Source organism: Pseudonaja textilis, chromosome 4 (genome assembly GCF_049901715.1).
Source record: "Pseudonaja textilis isolate UNSWEBS1 chromosome 4, rPseTex1.2, whole genome shotgun sequence".
NCBI classification, from domain to species: domain Eukaryota; kingdom Metazoa; phylum Chordata; class Lepidosauria; order Squamata; family Elapidae; genus Pseudonaja; species Pseudonaja textilis.
The window spans coordinates 184,372-200,215 of NC_141993.1; the positions used below are offsets into that span (position 1 = coordinate 184,372).

At 44.3% G+C, this 15,844-nt stretch overlaps 1 non-coding gene across 1 annotated transcript; it reads left to right on the forward strand.

The window, feature by feature from the left end:
* Positions 1-6,597: 6,597 nt before the first annotated feature.
* Positions 6,598-6,679, forward strand: TRNAS-UGA (transfer RNA serine (anticodon UGA)). Its single transcript has one exon. It is a non-coding gene; the product is annotated as a tRNA-Ser (tRNA).
* The last annotated feature ends 9,165 nt before the right edge of the window (positions 6,680-15,844 follow it).

Below are 15,844 nucleotides of genomic sequence, written 5' to 3' on the forward strand. Positions count from 1 at the left end.
CACTGCAATTAATTCCAAATAAGCAGGACATAAGATGAGTTTTGCTTTGGATGAGGTTTGTGTTTTCCCAAAGAAGCACACTCCCCATTTGGGACACCTTTTTATAATTGTCAGCTATCACAGGATCTATAAGTGACAGCTATGACAATGAATGTCTTTCCTCAATTATGAATCATGAACCAACCCTGGCGCTTCCTGAACTACCTGAGTTTAGCAACAGTTAATTATGCCTTGGTTGCAGTTAACCTTGCTTTTTGCAATGCAAACAGTTTTCTGCAGAAAGTGCAATCTGGGCAAAAAAGGGGCAGGTAGACTGCTGATTGGCACAAAAGGAAGGGCTCCTGTGTCTGATTTACACTTACTACAAACAACCCTCTGGATCAGGGGCCTCCAACCTTGGCAACTTTAGGACTTGTGGACTTCAAGTCCCAGAAGCAAAGCTGGCTGAGGAATTCTGGGAGTTGAAGTCCACAAGTCCTAAAGTTGCCAGTGATGGCTTCTTCGGCTTTGTAAGGGAGATGAGCACCGCCCCCTAGAGCTGGAAATGACTAGCACATGTGCGAGGTGAACCTTTACCTTTACCTTACTAAGACACCTAGATTCAGTATTAGATTCACCAGACAGAAGGTTACACTATTTTGAAACCTGGATATCCCCTGCAACGAACCTGTTTAACTACTTGGATTAGCAGGAAAGGACCTTAAATGACACTCCCTCTGCTACCTGTTGTCCAAAGCTTGAATTATCCATTCTCTGGGAAAGCCCCTTTTCTAGTGTAGTTTCCAGGCTGTGGAATGTGCTCCCTTGGAAATTTATATATACCCAAACTTTAGGAAAATGATACTATAAACCCACAAGTGTTGTTAATTCCAATGTTTAATTTCAGTTACTGTTGTTTTAATTTATATATTATTTTCTTTTATTGTTGAAAGTCACCTTGGCAATTGAAGAAGCAGAAAAGATACCAATCAATTAATTCAAACAAACAAATTAAACAGCCTTTATTGTAGTAAATTAACAGAAAAAGAAAGCAAATAGAATGGAACTTCTGCATTTATAGATGACAGATATTATGGATAGTTGGTTGGTCATTGTGGGAACAAAATCTTGGACTAAACAAACCAATCTTAGGCAATGAAATGTCTTCCAGATGTGTTGATGTAACTCATGTAATTGTCAGGAAGCAGAATTGGGGAATACAGCTGGAAAGCACTTAGCTTGGACTCTTCTGGTACAGCTTTTCTATCATTCTTCTGCAGAAAGACGACTAGAAATACAACTGAGAAGAAAGCATACTCTTTGCTATAAAGCAGGGGCCTTCAAACTTGACAGCTTTAAGACTTGTGGACTTCAACTCCCAGAATTTGTCCTCCAGTCATGTTAGTTCAGGAATTCTGGGAGTTGAAGTCCACATGTCTTAAACTTGCCAAGTTTGAAGACCCTTGCCATAAAACAAACTATCTCAGAAGGAAACCCAAAGGCACCTTTGATAACTACACTGGCAGGACCGCTTGAACAGAGAAAAAAGATATATACTTGGCTCCTCTTTCCTGTGAAGTTTTTGAAGGTGTCCATACTTTCCATAAAATGTTCAGTTAGATGGACATTTTGCTTGCGAGGTTGCAGCTTTCTGCAACCTGGTGCTATCTAGTTATAGTGGACCAAACTTCCCATACTTTGAATATTATCTATCTGGAGGGAAGTAGCATGTGTTCATTAAGAAAAAGAATGCATTACACAGATTAACAGAGTGGGAAGGGACCTTGTAGATCATCTAGTCTAGTGGTTCCCAAAGTGGGTGGTACCGCCCCCTGGGGGGCAGTGGGATGCCTTAGGGGCGCGCTGAGAGGCAAGGGGGCCAGCAGGGGGGCGCTGGAGGTGAGCAGCTGGGCACAATTCAGGGGTGAGAAAAAATCCCGCCGCCACTGCATTCAAGGCAAGGCCCCCCGCAGGATCATCCCATTGACTTGCACACTCTGGTGCAAGGAGCTCCTCCCCGAACGCAGTATTGGGAATAGGAGAGCAAAGCCAGAGTGGTTTTGTTCTCCTTTTCAGATATCCTGCCACCGCTGCGTTCCACCCCATTGAGCCCCTTGCACCGGAGGCACCTGCCCAAGTAAGTCTGAACGGAGCTGTGCACGAAGTCAATGGGGTGAGCCTGAGAGAGGGAAAGAGAGAGGAAAGAGAGAAAGAGGGAAGGAAGAAGAGAAAGAGAAAAGGGAAAAAGAAAAAGGGACAAAGAAAGGGGGAATGGAAGGAAGGGACAGAAAGAAAAAGAAAAAGGGACAAAGAAAGGGGGGATGGAAGGAAGGGACAGAAAGAAAAGGAAAGAAAGATGGAGGGAGAGAGGGAGGAGAAAGATAATGAGATATCTATTCTAGTCCAATCACCTGCTCCAGCAGGGTTAGGGGGGCATTGAGGATGAGTTTATAGCACCAAGGGGGCGGTGGACTGAAAAAGTTTGGGAACCACTGGTTTAGAAGATCCTCATCTTTGTAGGTGTAGACACACCATGCTGTCTGAATATTTTCCCAAACTTTTCACAGTTACTGTAGCAAATGTTAATATTGAGATATTACATTGAGATAATATCGAGAGCCATTTTGATCTGGTGTTTAAGGCAGCAGGCTAGATACCAGGAAACTGTGCTAGCCAGTCAAGAAAAACAGCTGGGTGAACTTGGGCCAAGCATTCCCTCTCAGGCCAATTCACCTCACAGGGTTGTTGTGAAGAAAATAGGAGGAAGAAGGTGGTATTAGATCTAGTCACTGCCTTGAGTTGTTTATAAAAAAATAAAGGCAGTAAATAAATAAATGCTCCTTTACTGACAATAGTTGAACTTAAAAGATGGAGTATCATTTCAATATATCTTCACTGTCAGTTGCTATATCTGTTGTCATTAGTTATACCTGTTTTGATTGAATCCTAGCCTTTTTTTCCTTGTCTTGGTTTTTATTACTTACAGATCCTTCACATTTTAGCTATCAGAGTAACCCTCAGCGCAAGCAGACCCTGCAATTGAAGGAGGAGGAGGAGGAGGAGGAGGGGAAGAAGAGGAAGGCAGATTATTGATGTTTCTTCTTCCAATTTTAAAACCATGGTCATCTACTTCAAATCCAGCTTTCTTTAACATATATTCAGCATATGGGTTCTATAAATCCGGGGAGAGAGTATACAGCTTTCTCACATTCCTTTGCCAGCCTGGAGCAGGATAACAATGAAATTTTCTGGGATTCCCATTTTTCTAAGCATTTTCCACAGCTCGACAAGATTAACACAATCAAAGGCCTTTCTGTAATCAAGCACACGCTGGGCTTTTTGGGATATTCTTTGACTTTTTCAATTATCCAGCATATATCAGCAATAATGTCTTGTGTTCATCAAAGATCAAGTTTGGCAGTTTCACCGGAACAGATGCTTCCAAAGATCTGTATTTACTTTTCTGTTTCTAATGGACTGTAAATCCATCAGCTTTTTGCCTCAGTAATTTCAGCTAACCATTCTTGTTTCTTTGAGAAATACAATATCTGTATTAGGTCACCCACTATTTTAGGAGAGTTACAACTTAAATGCTTGGAATTATTCAACTGTTATATGCAAAATAAAGGTGCTGCTTCTGTAGATAGTTTTATTTGCATGGGCAATGCAGCTACTATTAGTAATTTAACTCCTCTTCTAACAGTTTCTAAAGCGTGAGTTAGCTTGAACTGATTTAAGAAAAATCCAACTGTGTCTTCAAATATGATACTAAATCAGGATTTTAAGGCATGGTTTGTTGAATAAATCATGTTAGCTAGACTTCATGGACCACATTTGCAAACCAGGTCTGTAGTCCTTACTACACTATAGCAGGACAGATTTGAGCTCGGATAACAACAAATGAGAGTTGTGATCTAGATGTATAGACATCTCCAAGTCTTAGCCTAGCTAGTAGCAATCCAACAGAATAATACCAATAATGGGAGTCAAAAACTATGAAGAGGTCCAGCACAAAGATGCAAACTATGCAGTAGGTAATCCATGTGATTCATACTATCCTCAGTTTTCTGTGGGTAAATAAGCTTGTTCCGAATTGGCAAAATATATCCATATTAATACGCTATTTTAGAAATCCAGTCTGAGCATGGATTTCTAAGAAAATGTGCTATGAGCTTCTGTTGCAAGCAAAGTGACTTCTGGATCAAACTGACTCAACTCATTGGTCAGTTTGTTCATTGGGCCATAACTCATAATGGCTTAGCATTTTTCCAATGTATAACATGTACTGATCTCATAAGCTACCGAACATGCTTTTTCTTCTATTTCAACCATTTTTAAAGCATTACTATACTCTTCTACAATCAACAACTATTGCCATTTCTCCAGATTTTTTTCTATAAACACCTGTTTGGATGCTTTCCCCCTGAACTGTTAAAAAGAGAAACTGGGATTAAATGCAGTGTTGGTTTCATACTGAAAGCTAGCATTCATGTTTCCAGTTAGTAAATTAAAATCTGGCAAGGAATAACAGGATAGTTGCAAAATAAATATGCTGTTATAATGGAAAAATGCCTTTCCATCCTAAAACATTAGAAATCCTTTAAGTGGTAAAGTGTACAATAAAGGAGTTATACAAATACGTCAATATTTTCCCACAAGAAAATTACCATGCTAGGAAATGGGCTTTATTTCCAAAAACTGAAAATGATGAGTCAAACACATTTTTAATATAATGTCCTTTGAAATATGAGCATTTTAACAGGAATATTTCACTGTTTCCTCAGATTGTAAACAACATTGTCCTCATTTTTATCCCAAGTAACTACATTTAATTTTAATCTTTTTCAGGCAGTGGAATCCTACAAAACCATTTGACCACTTAAATTATTCCCATGATTAGTATGTGATCTAATAGATTTTATTTTTCTCATCAGAAGTCCTGTCATATACTCTTCGTGAAGCTTCCCTTTCTAAATCTAAATGATGTAATTGTGACTATAGTATCCATATCTGCCTAGGGATAATGTAAACACGAAGAAACAATTTAATACTATCTCTGGATTGAGAGAGATGATTGATACACATGGAGCCTATTTGTGAACAGAATTTAAGGATGTTGAAGGAATGTGAAATAATTTTAACAAAAAAGAGCTTGACTATGGCATCAGATTCAATAAGTTGTTTCCCCAGTCTGAGAGGGATATTAAGTGAGAAAAAATGATACAAACTCAGGTTACCAACATGAGATGCCACTAGTTTATTCATACAACAAGCTTAACTAAGAATTAACTGTTTTAAATTTTTTTAACAATGTACAGCATCATAAACTAGGTGGGTTTAAATAGGATGCTAAAAACTAGACCAAGTTTAGCATGATAGTGGTTGTAGTTGATTTCATTGTACAAGGTGCAATGACAATGAAGTAAACTAAAGTAGTATCAGGTCTGCAACTGACCTGGGAAAGTTGTGTTGCAGAGAATCCTCAACTTGCAAGCATTCATCTAGGGACCCTTCAAAGTTTAAACAGCACTGAAAAATCATTCCTTACATCCAGCCCAGTCACGGCATTGCCATAGTCACCGATCAACATTCAGACTCTTGACAACCAGCATGTATTTAGGCTAGTTGCGGCATCCATGTGATTGCCATTTGCAACCTTTTCAGGGGGTTTCTGACAGGCAAAGTCAATTTTGGGGGGAACCAGATTTACTTAATTGAGGTGCTTTGTTTAAGGACCATGGCAAAAAAAAAAAGTTGTAAAATCGAGCACAACTCATTGAACAACAGCCTTGTTTGACAACAGAAATCCTGGCCCCCAACTGTGGACATAAGTTAAAGATTACCAGTGTGTGAAGGCAACTGCCCAACTACCTCCTCCAGGTGTTGGGTAAGCTACCTCATCCCTCATTTGAGCCTATAAACAAGATTGATGAGGATGATGGGCACAGATTGACCTGGATGTGCCCCTTGGAAGTCATGCTTTGCAGCAACATGCTAATGCAGAGGTCCCCAAACTTGGCAACTTCAAGACTTGTGGACTTCAACTCCCAGAATTCCTCAGCCAGCTATGCTGGCTGAGGAATTCTGGGAGTTGAAGTCCACAAGTCTTAAAGTTGCCAAGTTTGGGGACCCTTGTGCCAATGCATCACGTCCAAGGCCTCCAGCACAAAAGGGGACCCCCCCCCCAAAAAAAAACAACAACCCTGTCATAGCAGCTCTGCAACCTAGGATTGCTTTGGGGAAGTGCACTTTAGGGTAAGTTTAGAGTGGGAGCTGACACGGGCGGGCTTGCTGAATCAATGCATTTTGGAGGACTCTTCTGCAATAGAGGAAACCACGAGCTCCTTTGCAACAGCCGGGTTACATAAGAAACAATAACTCCCCCGCAAAGCCCCTCCCGCTCCGACGCAAGAAGCCGAGCGACTCCCGGGAGCCCTTTACATTATAAGAGCAGAGTTTCCTCCCTGAGGGCCAGCCTGCTTTGGGTTTCGATTGGCCAGGCGGAGGCAACCTGCTTTTTTGATTGGCCAGTTCTAGTATGATTGACGGATAGAAAGAAAAATTCGGTATTGTTTCCGGTCTCGCTAAATGCTTTTGCTAGGAAGCTGCTCCCGTGCAGCAGCGATGGCCGAGTGGTTAAGGCGTTGGACTTGAAATCCAATGGGGTCTCCCCGCGCAGGTTCGAACCCTGCTCGCTGCGGTATGCGGGCTTCTTTTTCTTTTTTTAATTCGCCCTAAATTCCAAATACATTTAATAGTCAAACGTTTCGCTCGGCTCCGGCTCCAAGCGTTCCTTTCGTTGCCCTTGTGCGCCGGCATTTAAAGTTTTTTAAAAAAATCAAAGGGAGGTGCGCGCAACCGACGCGGTTTCCTAGAAACCTGCGCCTACCGCCATCGCCTTTTGTTTTGTTTTGTCCCCCCCCCCCTGCAGAATCGCTCCTTCTTCTTCCGTGGACGAACCGCCTCTTGGAAGGCAGGTGTCTGTGGGAGTGGGCGTTACACGAAGGCAAGCAATAGATCATTAACTGATTTGCCGAATAACAGAGTTGGAAGGGATCTTGTAGGTCATCTAGTCCAACCCGCTCTCCCCCAAACACCATTCCTGACAGACGGCAGTCCTAGATGGGGCATTCTTAAATATTCCTTTGTCTTGAGAAAGGGAACACCCCCTTCCTTCTGCACTCAGAACTGTTCCTCCGGGAAAAACAAAAAAACAAAAACAAAAAGCAGGACTATATCTCTGGGTGTGTAAAGAAAACAGCCCGCCCCTCCCCCGAAAATGCACCCGCTCCTGAGGCGACGCTTTCTGCTTCGCTTCTTTCCCAACAGCCTTCCCCCATCCCAAGAGGGCCAGATCTTAGCTGCAGCCAGCCATGGTCTGTCTTGATCCAAAAAGGCGACCTGGGTCAAATCTTCCAAGGCACCCGAAGGCCAGACAAGGAAGAATGGGTGGAAACAGAAATGAAACTGGGATAAAAAAAATTCAATAAGGAGAAATTTTCTGACAGTGAGATCAACCAACGGGACAGAAGTTGCCTTCAGAAGTTGTGGGAGCTTCATCACTGGAGGCTTTCAATAAGAGGCTGGACTGACATCTGTCAGAAACGGTGTTAGGGCAAAGGCCTTCAGACTGGCAACTTTTAAGACTTGTGGACTTCCACTCCCAGAATTCCTGAGCTAACAAGACTGGAGGAGTCCACAAGTCTTAAAATTGCCCAGTTTGGAGATCTCTGGTTGTAGGGTCTCCTGCTTGGGCGCGGGTTGGACTAGATGACCTACAAGGTCCCTTCCAACTCTGTTCATGTTTAAAAAAAAAAAAAACCAGTCACGGCTTGAGATTGGCGCGTGCTAAACTCCAGTCTCAACATGTCAGTGGAGACTCTCGTTCATCCAGGACACAAGTGGTCTCCGAGGGGGCCACAGTTTTGCGCGTGGGCTGTGTAGGCGACTTGGTTCAGTTAGGATTGCTCGCATTGTGTGGGAAGCTAGGAAAGGGGTTGGTTCGGAGAGCAGGTCACGCGTGTGTCGACTTAAAGGCAGCCCCTGACGACACGCGTGTGTCGTCAGGACGAACGAATGAATGAACTGATGGATGGGATGAATGAATGAATCCCGCTGCCGTTCAAGCGGCGTTTCTGGGCTCAGATGAAAAACCTGGTGTGGACTCTCTTTCCAGCTTGGATCGGGAGTCCGGCGTCTTCCCACCACCCGGAAAACACCGTCGCGGTCTCAGCGCAGTGCGGGGTGGATCAAGGAATGGACTTCGGCCTCTGGGAATGTATTCCAGCTCAAGGGTCTTCAAGCTTGGCAAGTTTAAGTTTAAGACTTCAACTCCCAGAATTCCTGAGCTAACATGACTGGAGGAGGAATTCTGGGAGTTGAAGTCCACAAGTCTTAAAGCTGTCAAGTTTGAAGACACCCCCCCCCCATGCTTGTTTTGCTCAAAAGACAAACTGAGGCTGGGGAATTCTGGGAGTTGAAGTCCACACATTTCTTAAAGTTGCCAAGTGTTGAAAAACACTTGAATACATTGGAGCTGGATGTTTAGTAGTATATTTTTCCCTGATTTTGTAACTTTTCAGGTTTAATTTATACTTCATGAGTCTTCTGTTAATTTTTAACATAGTTAAAGTTGATTTTGTAACATGTATTTGTACTTAAATCTTACTTCAGATCAGTCCCATATCCTGTTCTTTTGGAGTAACTGTGGAATGTGTTGGGATTTACCTGAGATTGCTTTATATACAGCACTTGCACTTAACTAAATTAAATCCTTTTCATTTGTGGGAAGTATACACCCCAAAAGGACAGTGCCAGAGATCACTAAAATAGTACCTATAAATTCTATCCATATTACTAAGAACCTAAATTTAAGAAGCATTATGTAACAGAGGTATTAAGACATGGTTTTTCTGTCTTTGGTGTGTGTTTCTGCCTCCAGGCTGTTTCATAACAACAACAACAAAGGTGTACCCTCCCCTCCCCTATCAGGTACAGTAGTAAAACAGGATTTTTAAAGTCAATATTTAATTTAATTTCAATTCAGCTTGCCTTCAGAAATTGTGGGTGCTCCAACACTGGATGTTTTTAAGAAGACACTGGACAGTCACTTACTTGGAATGGTATAGGACAGTGGAGATTCATCACTGGAAGCTTTCAAGAAGAGACTGGACTGCCATCTGTCAGAAGTTGTGTAGGATCTAATTGGGTGAGGGGTTATCAGTGGTTCCCAAACTTTTTCAGTCCACCACCCCCTCGGTGCTACAAACTCATCCTCAATGCCCCCCACCCAGGGGCGGGATTCAAATTTCTGTGGGCATGGCCTAATTGGAGGGTGTGGCTTGCTGGTCACGTGATTGGGTAGGTGTGGCTTGCTGGTCACGTGACTGGGTGAGTGTGGTTTGGTGACTGGCAAACCAAATACAAGTGGTCCTCACTTAATGGACGGTTGCTTAGCAAGTGTTCTAATATATGACTGGCCTCCCCAGAACTACTTGTCCTGTTTTTGGAGTTTTGACAGCCATGCACACACATATACACATACTCCCTTCCAACCCTGCTGGAGCAGGTCATTGGACTAGAATTGGCAAAGCATCTCTGATTAGATTCTAGTAGTGAATAAATCAGAGATGCTTTGCCGATTCTTGTTGATTTGTTTTATTTGTATTTCTTTATTTTATGTTGCTGAATTGCATTGACATGTGTGTCCCTTCTTGGGTACAACCCAGAAACTTTTGTGATTCTTTGCAGCAAAAATTACCGACCTCTGGCTTTGCTCTACTTTTCAAGCACTGCTGCATTCGAGGTGCTGGACCCGCAAGTCCACCCCATTGAGCCCGGTGCACTGGAGGGACCTGCCCAAGCAAGTCCGAGCAGAGCGGTGCACCAAATCAACGGGGTGAGCCTGGGAGAGGGAAAGAGAGAGAGAGAAAAGAGAGAAGGAAGAAAAGAAAGAGAAAAGGGAAAGAAAGAAAAAGGGATAAAGAAGGGGGGGCATGGAGGGATGGAGGGGGGATGGAGGGAGGGAGAGAAAGAGAGAGACCTGATGCATCAGATTGAAATGAGGCCTAGTTTAGAGGCCCTTTTCCACATTAAAACATTTTTGCCAGCATCTTTGCCAGCACATTGAAACATCTTTGGCTTCTATTAATCAAAGGTTTTGTGGACGAAACATGGTCAAGACTATCAGGAAGCTCTCACATTTTGTTGAGGCTTTAAACAGGATCCATTGGACCAGATCTCCACCCTAAAAAATTACTTTTCCCCAATGTATTACAGTGCCAATTCTGAAGAAGGCAAAATCAAAATGTATTGGTAAATTACATGGAGAACACATACACACACACTCCCTTCTAACCCTGCTGGAGCAGGTGATTGGACTAGAATAGAGATCTCGTTATCTTTCTCCTCCCTCCCTCCCTCCCTCTTTCTTTTTCTTTCTGTCCCTTCCTTCCATCCCTCCTTTCTTTGTCCCTTTTTCTTTCTTTCTCTTTTCTCTTTCTCTTCTTCCTTCTCTCTTTCTCTCTCTCTCTCGTTCCTCTCTCTTTCCCTCTCTCAGGCTCACCCCATTGACTTCATGCACTGCTCTGTTCGGACGTGCTGCTTTGCTCTCCTTTCCCAATGCTGCGTTTGGGATGCCGCCCCGCCACCCTGAACACAGTGGTGGGATATTTGAAAAGGACAGAAAAGCCACTCTGGCTTTGCTCTTCTTTCCCAACGCTGCGTTCGTAGGCGGAGCTCCTTGCACCAGAGCGTGCAAGTCAATGGGAAGATGCTGTGGGGCCTTACCTCAAACACGGCAGCGGGATTTTTTCTCACCCCTGAATTGTGCCCAGCTGCTCACCTCCAGCGCCCCCCTGCCACCTCTTAGCGCCCACCTGCCAGCCCCCTTGAATCTCAGTGCCCCCCTAAAGCACCCCCCCCAGGGGGCAGTACCGGCCACTTTGGGAACCACTGTTCTAAACCATGGTATTACCTGTGACATCTATGAAATAAAAGTTGGATTTTGAAGTTAGAAAGAATACTGACATTTTTGAACGTTGATGTTGGAGAAGACTCCTAAAAATACCATGGACAGCCAAGAAAACCTATGGATCAATCAAACAAATCAATCCCCAGAGTTGTCACTTGAGGCACAAATGACCAGCTCAAACTATCGTACTTTGGACACATTATGCAAAGTCCCAACCCTAGAAGAAGGCTTATTATGGCCTCCCTGTCTCCTTTTTGCCTTCTCATTTAGCTTGCACCATTTAGAACAGGGAGGGCAACTTTGGACAACTTTACGACCTGTGGACTTCAACTCCCAGAATTCCTGAGCCAGCATGGCTGGTTCAAGAATTCTGGGAGTTGAAGTCCACTGGTTGTAAAGTTTCCATAATTACACAACCTTGATTTAAAATACTAGAGATAAAGTAACCACATCTGATCTTGCTGAGCTTCTAAATTTGGAAAATATCAGTCAAATACAAGTTCTAAAGTACATTTTGTGACCATTACACGACCTGCAAACTTTAAGTAAAACTAAACTCTCTGCTGTGCTTGGAGACAACTAAAAAAATTTCCTGTCGATTTTTATTATTTCTTTCAAGTAGAACACTTATATCAACCTGTAATTCTATTAATTTTAAAGATTGTATTCGGTCTAAAGATGTATAAAGACTTGATATAAAATGATAATTGAGATCATTACATATTGTGTTCTTCCGGTAACGTTGTATGACAGAAATGAGTTGGATTTTAAGACCCCATTATTATTCAGTGTCACAGTGCCGTCAAGAGGTCTTTGTCAAAATTGCAGGGAAATTTCTCAAAAAATTATGTACTTGAAAATGTTTTAAAAAATGAATTTCTGATTTTGGGATTTGCTGATTAGATACGTTTTTGTAGACATGGCTAGTACAAAATTTTAAAAATTGAGGCTGTAATGTTATTACCTTTATTTCACTGTACTGAAAAGAGTTGGGGACAAATGCTTTTTTATTTCCTTTGCCCCGCTTTCCCCTATATGTCTTGCTTTCCCTTTCTCCCCTCCCCTACTTTCTCACTCTCTTTATTTTCACTTGTGTTTTATATTTTGATAAAAGGTTTATAAAAATTATCTCTGTCTCTCTATATAAACAAAATTACTACTATAAAATGCCTGACTGTTCACACAACTTTACTTTGTTCTGATTGATGGGAATGATCTTCCCTAAATTCCAGCTTTTCTTGTTTCCTTTTTGGAACGGATGTACCCACATCAAAGCAAACTCCTAGATTTTATACTTTGGAAATAAAGATGAGGCTGAGGTCTGTATTAAAGTGGAGTTTTCAAAGTTGGTGACTTCAATTCCCAGAATGCCCCAGCCAGTTCTTGGCTTCCACATCCACACATCAAAATGCATCATGGCTACCATCTAGATGTTTTTTTTTTAACCACGTCACCCTATGAGGGAGATAAATAAACACTCTTGGCTTCTTAAATCCATATACTGACTGTTGCCAAATTTGAAAAGCATCTTTAAATCATCTCTTTTCCCCGTCCTGCTTCCCAAGATGCCTTAATTGAAAATTTTTTGAGTTAGTCACTCTTTTCTTTTCTTTTAGATTGTAAACTGTTCCAGTTTTGACAACTGCTTTCTTGATTTACCGTAGACAAAAGGGGGTTACAGAGACAGGTGGCCTAGTAGGGTTGTTTAAAACAGGACATGGTTTAGGAAATAGCATTTAAGCAATATTGAGAGAAAGCAGTGAATGGTCTTTGGGTTTGTTCATTGGGGTGCAACACCAATGCATTGCAATTCTTAGGGAAGAAGCCAGAATAATATATGTTCTGAACAAGCAGGGGGGTCTATGGGGACAAGAATGCCATCATACGCATCAAGATGTCATTGTGCAAAATATGTGCGATTTCCTAATTGTCATTTGTGCAATGATATGACCATTGCTAATTAACCTAGCAATTCGAAAGCATGTAAAAAGGCAAGTACCATGTTTCTCACAAAATAAGGCCGGGCCTTATTTTTTTTTGACCCCTGAAAAAAACGATGAGGCTGTCTTTTCGGGGGTGACTTAATTCCCCCCCTTGCATCCTCGGGCGGGTGGGCGGCAACGGCTTGGATGTTGACCTCGGTGTTGGTGGGGCACTTCCTATCGGGAGACCTTCCGCCACCGTTGCTTTCTCTTCTCCATGTGCTGCCACAGCGTTTAGAGCAACGCCGCAGCATTTGGCGGAGCCACCAGCGGCCAGCCAGGGCTCCTCCCTGCAACCGGAGCCCGGTGGAGACACTCGGCTTCAGGCACTCCTGTTGCCGCCTTCCCTTTGCCTTCGAAGGCAAAGCCAATTCTTTTAAAAACGACACCCTACTACCGGTACGACAAAGCCTCCTCTGCCCGAGAAGGCAGCCCAACCCCACGTGGGGAGGTGAATCTGCTGGGGTCTCAGCACAGGATCGGCCCACCCCAGGAAAAGCACCCAGCTGCCATCCCTGCCTGGTGCCAGGCAGAGCACAAAGAGCTTTGCCTGGGGTGCCCAGCGCAGCTGACAGGCAGGCCCTCCTGCCCGGCAGTGGAGCTCTCGCCAAGGCAGCGAGCGCCTCCCCACCGGGCCCTCCGCTCATCCTGCTAGGGCTGCGCCAGAGCCGTGAGGGCTAGGCAGAGCCGGGAAAGCACTCCGCAGGGGCGTGCCTGCCTGCCAAGCGAAAAAGCCGGGCCGACCCGAACTTTGCTTCCTTCCCAAGTCCCTCCAGTCTGAATCCGAAGGGGCCACCAGGAGAGGCCGCCTGAGGCCATGATAGCGCTCACCCATCCATGGACAGGGAGGCAAGGCGACAGCCTGCTCCACATCCTCCTCTGAGCTGAGCCCCACCGAGTGAATGCCTCTGCCCAATGCCCGTGCTGCTGCAGCATTTGGAGCTGCCGGCACATTTGGAGATGTGTGGGGATGGAGAGGGTCTGGGCAAGGGGTGGAAAGGCCAGGCGGTTTTGGGATCTCTCCGCCGGATCCAGGGAAGCAGTGCGGCCAGGGAAGCAGTGCTGCTGTCGCCTCACCTCCCTGTCCGTGGACGGTTGGGCACTATCACTGCCTTGAGCAGCCTCTCCTGGTGGCCCCTTCGGGTTCGGGCTGGAAGGACTTGGGAAGGAAGCCAAGCTTGGGTCAGCCTGCCTCTTTCGCTTGGCAGGCATCTTGCTTTCCCGGTGCTGTCCAGCCCGCATGGCTCTGGCGCGGCCCTTGTGGGGTGAGCGGAGGGCCTGGCAGGGAGGCACTCACTGCCTTGGTGAGAGCTCCGCCACCGGGCAGGAGGGCCCACCTGTCATCTGCGCTGGGTGCCCCAGGTGAAGGTCTTCACGCTCTGCTCAGTGCCAGGCAGGGATAGTGGCTGGGTGCTTCTCCCCGGGTGGGCCATTCCTGTGCTGCGGCCCTGGGATATTTGCCCCCCCATGTGGGGTTGGGCTGCCCTCTCAGGCAGGGGAGGCTTTGTTGTAGTAGGGCGTCATTTTTAAAAGAATTGCCTTTGCCTTCGAAGGCGAAGGGAAGGTGGCGACAGGAGCGCCTGAAGCTGAGTGTCTCCGCCAGGCTACGGTTGCAGGGAGGAGCTCTGGCTGCGCCAAACGCCGTGGCATTGCTCTAAATGCTGCAGCAGTACGGGGAGAAGGGAAAGCAACGGTGGCGGAAGGTCTCCCGATAAGAAGTGCCCCACCAACGCTGAAGTCAACACAGGCAGCACCATATCCAGATATGCAACAAAAGTACTTCCTAACGGCAAGCCCCCCCCCACCATTTTGCATGTTTAATATAGGCCTTAATTTGGGGGAGGGGCTTAATTTGATTGCCTATAAAACATGCTGGGACTTCCTATTGGGGGAGGCCGTATTGTTGGAGAAACACGGTAGAAAACTAGGGACTACTTTGGTAACAGCATTCTGTGCACCTTCGGCGTTTAGTCATGCCGGCCATATGACCACGGAGACATCTTCGGACAGCGCTGCCTCTTCAGCTTTGGACCAGAGATGAGCACTGCCTCCTAGAGCCGGAAACAACTAGCATGTATGTGGCAAGGGGAACCTTTACCTTTAATAATTGTATCATCTACAAAACGAGGTTTTGATATTTGTGATGTCATAGCTTCCAATGAATGCCATTGAAAATAGCAACACACGGCTCCCCTGGGCCCCGGTTTTGGCAACGATGGCCTCCTGCAGCACTCTGCCAATGAAAACAGAGTGAAAACAGAAGGCCACACGTGCCCGCCCGCCCCAAACCTCAGTTTTTGCTGGCAGAGGCACCTCGGGCCTTGAGTTTGACACCTCTGATCTATATATTTCTGGAAGATATGAGAGGAAAAATTATCCATAATACATAGGTTCACAAAGATGATTACATCACTAGATTATAGGACTCTCCTTGCAATAAATGACTATTTTGTTTTTTTTGATTCTGTTAATTAACCAACCGAAGCAAAAAATAGTTTGAAGCATTTTTATTATTGTTCATATACTTTTTGCTCATAAGAAACTGCCAACAACAAAATAAAAGTACATTCAGCCTGCTTGTAGCCACATCTTATCCTGGTTCCTTAGATTCATAGCCTGAGGCTTTAGGAAAGAAGGAAAGTACTTGGGAAAGTGGCTCAGATTAAGGGCCTTGGGCGACTCAGTCAATTGATACAAATTTATCGGTATAAACAGGAGCAAAGATAAATGCTGTTATATGCACTGTTTAACATCTATCATTCATAAGAATATCACCTTTCAATTAATAAATATATAAGTATAAAAAAATTAAAGACATGGATTTTTGGCTTCATCACTCCTCTTTTTCTCTGAAGGCATCTTTTCTGCAAAAAGAAATTAATGTCTCAAAATCCAGGACAAGTCTGCTAAC